This window comes from Arachis ipaensis, chromosome B9, assembly GCF_059453495.1.
Source record: "Arachis ipaensis isolate K30076 ecotype BB chromosome B9, ASM5945349v1, whole genome shotgun sequence".
Taxonomy (NCBI): Eukaryota; Viridiplantae; Streptophyta; class Magnoliopsida; order Fabales; family Fabaceae; genus Arachis; species Arachis ipaensis.
In genome coordinates, this window is record NC_142444.1 from 106,088,179 (window position 1) to 106,098,131 (window position 9,953).

The following is a 9,953-nucleotide window of genomic DNA, read 5'->3' on the forward strand; positions in this document are numbered from 1 at the left end:
AATGTGTGAAGAGAGAGAGTTAGGGTTTGTGGGGATCCTGTGGGGTCCACAGATCCAGTGGGGTCAAGGACTTAGCATCCCTGCTCCAATTAGGCATTCAAAACGCCCTTGTAGTGCATGTCTGGCGTTAAACGCCATCTTGCTGCTTGTTTCTGGCATATAACGCTACTTCCATGCTCTGTTCTGGCATTAAACGCCAGTCTGGTGCTTATTTCTGGTGTTTAACGCCAGCTTGATGCTTCTTTCTGGCGTTAAACACCAGTTTGCTGCTTCTTACTGGCGTTTAAACGCCAGTAAGTTCTTCCTCCAGGGTGAGCTATTTTTAATGCTATTTTTCATTCTATTTTTGCTTTTTCAGTAGTTTTTGTGACTTCACATGATCATCAACCTAAAAAAAACATAAAATAGAAATGGAAAATAATTAAATATAGTTAAATAACATTGGGTTACCTCCCAATAAGCGCTTCTTTAATGTCAATAGCTTGACAGTGAGCTCTCATGGAGCCTCACAAATCTTCAGAGCATTGTTGGGACCTCCCAACACCAAACTTAGAGTTTGAATGTGGGGGTTCAACACCAAAATTAGAGTTTGGTTGTGGCCTCCCAACACCAAACTTAGAGTTTGACTGTGGGGACTTTGGTTGACTCTGCAGTGAGAGAAGCTTTTCATGCTTTCTCTCCATGGTTACAGAAGGAGAACCTTGAGTCTTAAATACAAGGTAGTCCTCATTCAGTTGAAGGACCAACTCTCCTCTATCAACATCAATCACAGCTTTTGCTGTGGCTAGGAAGGGTCTTCCAAGGATGATGGATTCATCCTCATCCTTCCCAGTGTCTAGGATTATGAAATCAGCAGGGATGTAAAGGCCTTCAACCTTTACTAGCAAGTCCTCTACTAGTCCATAAGCCTATTTTATTGATTTGTCTGCCATCTCTAGTGAGATTCTTGCAGTTTGTACCTTAAAGATTCCCAGTTTCTCATTACAAAGAGTGGCATAAGGTTAATGCCTGACCCCAAATCACACAGAGCCTTCTCAAAGGTCATGGTGCATATGGTACAGGGTATTAAGAATTTACTAGGATCCTGTTTCTTTTGAGGTAATTTCTGCCTATCCAATGTATTCAGTTCATTGGTGAGCAAGGGAGGTTCATCTTCCCAAGTCTCATTACCAAATAATTTGGCATTCAGCTTCATGATTGCACCAAGGTACTTAGCAAATTGCTCTTCAGTAATGTTTTCATCCTCTTCAGAGGAAGAATACTCATCAGAGCTCATGAAGGGCAGAAATAAGTTGAATGGAATCTCTATGGTCTCTGTATGAGCCTCAGATTCCTTCAGGTCCTCATTGAGGAACCCTCTACTGGTCAGAAGACGTCCCATGAGGTCTTCCTCATTGGGATTCACGTCCCCCTCCTCCCTTGTAGGTTCAGCCATGATGGTCAAATCAATAGCCTTGCACTCTCTCTTTGGATTTTCTTCTGTATTGCTTGGGAGAGTACTAGGAGGAGTTTCAGTGACTCTTTTACTCAGCTGGCCCACTTGTGCCTCCAAATTTCTGATGGAGGACCTTGTTTCATTCATGAAACTTAGAGTGGCCTTAGATAGATCAGAGACTATACTTGTTGCTGAGTGGATAATGGAAAGGCTTGCTATTGCTAAACCTGTTTCTTCCACCATTATTAAAGCCTTGTTGAGGCTTTTGTTGATTCTTCCATGAGAAATTTGGATGCTTTCTCTATAAGGGATTTTAGGTGTTTCCATAGGGTTCACCCATGTAATTCACCTCTGCTATTGCAGGGTTCTCAGGATCATAAGCTTATTCTTCAGAAGATGCCTCTTTAGTACTGTTGGATGCAGCTTGCAATCCATTCAGACTCTGAGAAATCATATTGACTTGCTGAGTTAATATTTTGTTCTGAGCCAATATGGCATTCAGAGTATCAATTTCAAGAACTCCCTTCCTCTGAGGCATCCCATTACTCCCAGGATTCCTTTCAGAAGTGTACATGAACTGGTTATTCGCAACCATGTCAATGAGTTCCTGAGCTTCTGCAAGCGTTTTCTTTAGGTGAATGGATCCACCTGCAGAATGGTCTAATGACATCTTAGCTAATTCAGACAGACCATCATAGAATATATCCAGGATGGTCCATTCTGAAAGCATGTCAGAAGGACACTTTTTGGTCAGTTGCTTGTATCTCTCCCAAGCTTCATAGAGGGATTTACCTTCTTTCTGTTTGAAGGTTTGAACATCCACTCTAAGCTTGCTAAGCTTTTGAGGAGGAAAGAACTTGGCTAAGAAAGCCGTGACCAGCTTATCCCAAGAGTTCAGACTATCTTTAGGTTAAGAGTCCAACCATATTCTAGCTCTGCCTCTTACAGCAAATGGGAAAAGCATAAGCCTGTAGACCTCGGAGTCAACCCCATTGGTCTTAACTGTATCACAAATATGCAAGAATTCAGTTAAGAACTGAAAAGGATCTTCTGATGGAAGTCCATGAAACTTGCAGTTATGTTGCATCAGAGAAACTAATTGAGGCTTTAGCTCAAAATTGTTTGCTCCAATGGCAGGGATTGAGATGCTTCTTCCATGTAAGTTGGAATTTGGTGCAGTAAAGTCACCAAGCATCTTCCTTGCATTGTTATTATTTTCGGCCATGTCTCATTCTTTTTCAAAAATTTCTGTCAGATTTTCTCCAGAGAGTTGTGCTTTAGCTTCCCTTAGCTTCCTCTTCAGAGTCTTTTCAGGTTCAGGATCAACTTCAATAAGAATGTCTTTATCCCTATTCCTGATCATATGAAAAAGAAAAGAACAGAAAATAATAGGGATCCTCTTTGCCACAGTAGAGAGGTTCCTTTATGTGAGTAGAAGAGAAGAAAAAGAATTCGAACATTGAAGGAAGGAGAGGGTTCGAATTTTTAAGAAGAAGAGAAGTGTTAGTAGATAAATAAATAATTAGAAGGAGATGAGAGAGGGAGGAATTCGAAAATTAAATAAATTAAAAATAAAAATTAAAGTTAAAATTCAAAAATTTTAAGAAGAAAAACGAAATTAAATTAAAATTTAAAACAATTAGTTAATTAAAAAGGAATTTTGAAAAAGAGGTTAGTGATTTTCGAAAATTAGAGAGAGAAAATTAGTTAGGTAGTTTTGAAAAAGATAAGAATCAAACAAAAAGATAGGATTAATTGGAAAAGATTTGAAAATCAATTTTGAAAAGATAAGAGGTTAGAAAAGATTTTGAAATTGATTTTGAAAAAGATGTGATTGACATTTATTTTGAAAAAGATTTGAAAAAGAAATTTAAAAATATTTGATTTTTGAAATTAAAGTTGATTACTTGACTAACAAGAAACAAAAAGATATATTGAACATTTCTTACTCGGCAAGTAACAAACTTAAAATTTTTGAATCAATCACATTAATTAGCACTAATTGTGAAAAATATGAAATAGAAATAAGAAAAAGATTTTGAAAATAAATTTGAAACTTTTGAAAATATGAAAGAAAAAAAATAAAAAAGGTTTGATTTTTGAAAAAGATTTGAAAAAGATAGAATTTTTAAATTGAAAATTTGATTTGACTCATAAGAAACAATTAAATTTAAAAAACTTTTGACTAAACCAAATCAAATTTTCGAAAATTATGAGTGAAATAAGGGAAAGATATTTTTTTGATTTTTGAATTTTTAATGATGAGAGAGAAAAACACTAAATTGAAACAAAACATAAAAATTATGAATCAAAACAACTAATGCATGCAAGAATACTTTGAATGTCAAGATGAACACCAAGAACACTTTGAATGTCAAGATGAACATCAAGAACTTATTTTTGAAAATTTTTAAGAAAAGAAAAATATGCAAGACACCAAACTTAGAAATTTTCAAACTTTAGACACTAACAAATTGAAAATGCATATGAAAAACAAGAAAAGACACAAAACATACAAATGCAAAGATCAAACAAAGCAAATCAACAAGAACAACTTGAAGATTATGAAGAACACCATGCATGAGTTTTCGAAAAATGCACAAATTTTAAAAGCATGCAATTGACACCAAACTAAAAATTTAACATAAGACTTAAACAAGAAACATCAAATTTTTGGTTTTTTTTATGATTTTATTAATTTTTTTTTTTGGATTTTTTTTCTCAAAAGTTAATTGGAAAAAAAAATTAAGGATTTCAAAATTCTTAATGAGAATTCCAGGAATCATGCAGTGTTAGTCTAAAGCTCCAGTCCAGGAATTTAGACATGGCTCACTAGCCAGCCAAGCTTTCAGGGAAAGCTCCGGTCCAAAACACTAGACATGGCCAATGGCTAGCCAAGCTTCAGCAGATACAAATCAGGCATATAACAGCTGATTAGATGAGAGTCCAAGGACTCTTGCCATGATAAATGGAAGCCTCAGTCCAAAAATTTAGACATGGCTTGACAGCCAGCCAGGCTTCAACAAATCATGAAGAAACTCTAGAATTCATTCTTAAAAATTCTGAAGAACATAGAGTAATTTATTTTAATTAGTTTTTTTTAAAATTTTTCGAAAATAAAAAAATAAAAACAAAAACTTAAAATTAAAATAAAATTACCTAATCTGAGCAACAAAATGAACCGTCAGTTGTCCAAACTCGAACAATCCCCGGCAACGGCGCCAAAAACTTAGTATGAAAAATCGTGATCGTTCATTCCTTGCTAATGGCATCAAAAACTTTATACGCACGTTCATAATCTTAATTCTTTATCACAACTTTGCACAACTAACCAGCAAGTGCACTGGGTCGTCTAAGTAATAAACCTTACGTGAGTAAGGGTCGATACCACGGAGATTGTCGGCGTGAAGCAAGCTATGGTCACCTTGTAAATCTCAGTCAGGTGGATTCAAATGGTTATGGTGAATTGATAATTAAAATATAATTAAAATATAAAATAGGATAGAAATATTTATGTAATTTATTGGTGAGAATTTCAGATAAGCGTATAGAGATGCTTTTGTTCCTCCTGAACCTTTGCTTTCCTGCTGTCTTCATCCAATCATTCCTACTCCTTTCCATGGCAAGCTTTATGTAGGGCATCACCGTTGTCAATGACTACTTCCCATCCTCTTAGTGAAAATGGTCCAAAATGTGCTGTCACCGCACGGCTAATCATCTGTCGGTTTTCGATCATACTGGAATAGGATTCAGTAATCCTTTTGCGTCTGTCACTACGCCCAGCACTCGCGAGTTTGAAGCTCGTCCCAGCCATCCCTTCCCAGATCCTACTCGGAATACCACAGACAAGGTTTATACTTTCCGGATCTCAAGAATGGCCGTCAATAATTCTAGCATATACCACAGAGACTCTAATTGTAGATCAGGAGGCTAAGAGATACACATTCAAGCTTGTTTACATGTAGAACGGAAGTGTTTGTCAGGTACGCGTTCATAAGTGAGAATGATGATGAGCGTCACATAATCATCACATTCATCATGTTCTTGTGTATGAATGAATATCTTAGAGAAGAAATAGTCTTGAATTGAATAGAAAAACAATAGTACTTTGCATTAATTCATGAGGAACAGCAGAGCTCCACAACTTAATCTTTGGTGTGTAGAAACTCTACCGTTGAAAATACATAAGAACAAGGTCTAGGCATGGCCGAATGGCCAGCCTCCCCAAATGACATATGAATTCGAAAATAGGGAAAAAGACTCCTAGTACAATAGTAAAAAGTTCTACTTATACTAAACTAGTTACTAGGGTTACAGAATTAAGTAAATGATGCAGAAATTTAATTCTGGGCCCACTTGGTGTGTGCTTGGGCTGAGCATTGAAGCTTTCATGTGTAGAGACTCTTTTTGGAGTTAAACGCCAGTATGTAACCTATTTCTGGTGTTTAACTCTGCTTTGCAACCTGTTTCTGGCCTTTAACTCTAGAATAGGGCAGAGAGCTGGCGTTGAACACCAGTTTACGTCGTCTAAACTCGAGCAAAGTATGGACTATTATATATTTCTGGAAAGCACTGGATGTCTACTTTCCAACGCAATTGAGAGAGCACCATTTGGACTCATGTAGCTCCAGGAAATCCACTTTGAATGCAGGGAGGTTAGAATCCAACAGCATCTGCAGTCCTTCTTCAGCCTTTGAATCTGATTTTTGTTCAAATCCCTCAATTTCAGCCAGAAATTACCTGAAATCACAGAAAGACACACAAACTCATAGTAAAGTCCAGAAATATGAATTTTATTTAAAAACTAATAAAAATATACTAAAAACTAACTAAATCATACTAAAAACTATGAAAAAACAATGCCAAAAAGCGTATAAATTATCCGCTCATCAGGCGCTCACTTTAGGCCAGGGTTGGTGACATGCTCTAGGGGTGCTTGGCGCTTGGCATGGATGCTGGTTACTGAGCGTGAAAAATAAGCGCTGGCCATTTGTCTTTCTGTACGTACGCACACCTGCTTGTGCATGCGCACACTTCGCAAAAACTCCTCTTTGTGCGTGCGCACACCAGGTTGTGCATACGCACACACTTCAATTTTTCCTTGGTGCAGTGTCAAAGGCACTCTCCAACATGAGATTGGAAATGAGCGCTGGAAACGAGCACCAAAATTACCATTTTGTGCGTGTGCACAAGCTTGTGCGCATGCAGACTTCCTTAAAAAAGCATGTTTTATGCGTACACACAGGCTTGAGTGTACGCGCACATTAAGAAAAACTCAAATTTTTTGAACCGAAGGTGCTCTTGAGTGAGCGCTGCCATTATTCCTAGGGTGCTTGATGTCAGGGCATTTTGGCCAGTTTCACTGACCTTTTCTTTATGGTTTTAGGGTAGTTTCATGCACTTTCTTAGGAAATAAGCAAGTTTTGGGTAGAATTTCACTTACATCTTGATTCAAGCTAACATTGTGATTTTTATATAAATTCATGAGAATTATGCATGAATTGAATGACAAATTGGATGATGCATGTCTCATAACTTGGACTAGAACTTTGATGCACTTTATTGCTTGATTTCAGGACAAAGGAAGCAAGGAAGAACCACGTTAGCAGCCACGTTAGTCTAACTAACATGACCTCTAACGTGGAAGGGGAGCTAGCTTGCAACGTTAATGAGAAAAGTAATCGCCAATAACGTCCTCGAAGCCATCATAGCCCACGTTAATTACCACGTTAACTACATTAACGTGGTAGTTAACGTGGAAGAAGAAAATGAAGCCAACGTTAGTGACACTCACCTTTGTCACTAACGTTGGACCAAGCTCATATTGGCCACGTTAAGAGCCACGTTAACTCAGTTAACATGGATTCTAACGTGGGGCAACAAAAGAATGACCAATGTTAGTGACACTCACCTTTGTCACTAACATTGAGCTAAGCCACTTTGAGCCACGTTAGTTGCCACGTTAACTCAGTTAACATGGACTCTAACGTGGTGAAAGCAAAGAATCGCCAACGTTAGTGACACTCACCTTTGTCACTAATGTTGGGATGAGCCACTATGAGCCACGTTAACTCCCACGTTAACTACATTAACGTGGAAGCTAACGTGAGAAAAAGGGATGATGAGCCAATGTTAGTGACACTCACCTTTGTCACTAACGTTGGAGATGGCTAGCAATACCACGTTAGAAGCCACGTTAACCTAGTTAACGTGAACTCTAACGTGGGAAGTAGGGGCATTTTGGAACGTTAGTGACAAAGGTAAGTGTCACTAACGTTCTCGAAGATGTGGCAAGCCTACGTTAAAGGTCACGTTAGCCACACTAACGTGAACTCTAACCTAGGGAGAAAGGAGGATTCTCAACATTATTGGAAAAAGTATGTCCCAATAACGTGTGTGAAGGACCAAGAGGCAACGTTAGTGGTCACGTTGATGCCACTAACATTGAAGTTAACGTGGAGCATCCTTGGGTTAGGAACGTTAGTAAAAAAGGTGATTGTCACTAACATTCTCAAACCCACACTTTCACTTAACGTTAACGCCACTAACGTCCTAAGCTAGAATCCCTGCCTACTTCACACTTTCTCTCTGCAAGTAAAGCTAAGCCCACTGAAGAAGATAACTGCTTCAACTCAAGATCCAAAGGCCCATATCCAAGACTTGAAGAGCCAACTAGAAGATCAGAAGAATAGTATAAATAGGGAAAACTTTGAACTAGAAAAGAGCTTTTGGCATTATTAGAATTACTCTCTGTATTTTACTTTCTCTACAACTTTTAGTTTAATTCTCAGAATGTACTCTCCATCTATGCTTTTCATTCCTAGAGCTATGAACAACTAAACCCCTTTCATTGGGTTAGGGAGCTCTGTTGTAATTTGATGGATCAATAATAGTTTTCATTATCCTTCTTCTCTCTTTTCTCTTGATTTTACTAGAAAGCCTTCAATCTTCATCCAATTGAGTAGTTATCTTAGAAAAGAAGCTATTCATACTTGGATCTCTTCTGAACCTTGGAAGAGGAATGAAGAGATCATGCTAGAATTGCTTTATCATGTTGGACCAAATTGGTGTTTGGGCAGATATGGTGACATATAATTCTCCCAATACTTTGATTTGGAAATACATGTGGTATAATCAGTGACCACACTTCATCTCTTCTCATGAGCAATTAGACCAAGGAATTGGCTATTGATCTGATTTGAGAGATTGAATTACCAAGGAATTGGAATTCAATCACTTAAGATTGCCAAGGAGATCAATGAATGCGTTGATTGAGGAAGAGATAAAAATGAACTTGATCCGGAGAATGCAACATCTCCTAAGCCCAATGAACTTCCCATTTCTGATCTTACCCATTCTCTTTACTTTCTGCTATTTACTTTCATGCTAAACCCCCTTCCCCATTTAAGATTTTGCAATTTACCTTCTGTCATTTATTTTCTGCAATTTACTTTTCCACCATTTAATTTCCTGCAATTCTCAACCCAATTTCTGCTTAGCTCAACTAGAACATTCTTCCAATTAAAGTTGCTTGACCAATCAATCCGTGGGGGATTCGACCTCACTCTATTGTGAGTTTTTACTTGATGACAATTCGGTATACTTGCCGAGGGAGATTTGTTAAAGGACAAGTTTCCGTGCATCAAGTTTATGGCGCCGTTGCCGGGGATTGATTTTGTATCAACAATGATTAAATTGGTGGATAACTAGATTGAGCATTTGTTTTTATTTTGTCTGATTTAAGTTCATTTGAGTAATTTACTTTCTGTTCAGTTATTTTCTTCCCTTTCCCCTACCCATTTTTCTTAGTTGTTTACAATTCAGTCACCAACCCACTAACTGTTTGATATATTACATCACTCACACTAACAACATTTCTGTAGAAATTACTATCTGCATCTATCTTTCTTGCTTTTGCCTTGTTGGTTGTATGACAGGTAGAAGAAGCGGGGCTTCAACTTCCTTTGATTCTGAACCTGAGAGGACCTTCCTTAGATTAAGGAGGGAAGCAAGAGGAAAGAGAGTAGTTGGTGCTGAGGAAGAGGAGGAGTACTTTGAACCAGATATGGATGAGAATATGGAGAACTATCATGAAGAAGAGGCTCACAACCATGGCCGAGAAGGTCCAGCACATCAGGCTGGGCAAGAGAGAAGAGTTCTGGGTTCTTACATCAATCCAAACCCAGGAAACTGTGGAAGTAGCATCCAACGGCCAACCATACATGCCAACAAGTTTGAACTAAAGCCACAGCTCATCACCCTTATTCAGAACAATTGTTCATTCGGAGGAAGTGTCCAAGAAGACCCCAATCAACATCTAACCACCTTCCTGAGGATATGCGATACTGTGAAGTCTAATGGTGTACATCTTGACACTTATAGACTACTTCTGTTCCCTTTTTCACTCAAGGACAAAGCATCTAAATGGCTGGAATCCTTTCCAAAGGAGAGTTTAGCAACCTGGGAAGATGTGGTGAACAAATTCTTGGCAAGATTCTATCCTCCTCAACGGATCAAC

The 9,953-nt window shown here is 38.0% G+C and overlaps 1 non-coding gene across 1 annotated transcript; it reads left to right on the forward strand.

Moving 5' to 3' along the window:
* The first annotated feature begins 2,159 nt into the window (after positions 1 to 2,159).
* On the forward strand, positions 2,160 to 2,267 carry LOC148545783 (small nucleolar RNA R71). Its single transcript, XR_015901303.1, has one exon. It is a non-coding gene; the product is annotated as a small nucleolar RNA R71 (small nucleolar RNA).
* The last annotated feature ends 7,686 nt before the right edge of the window (positions 2,268 to 9,953 follow it).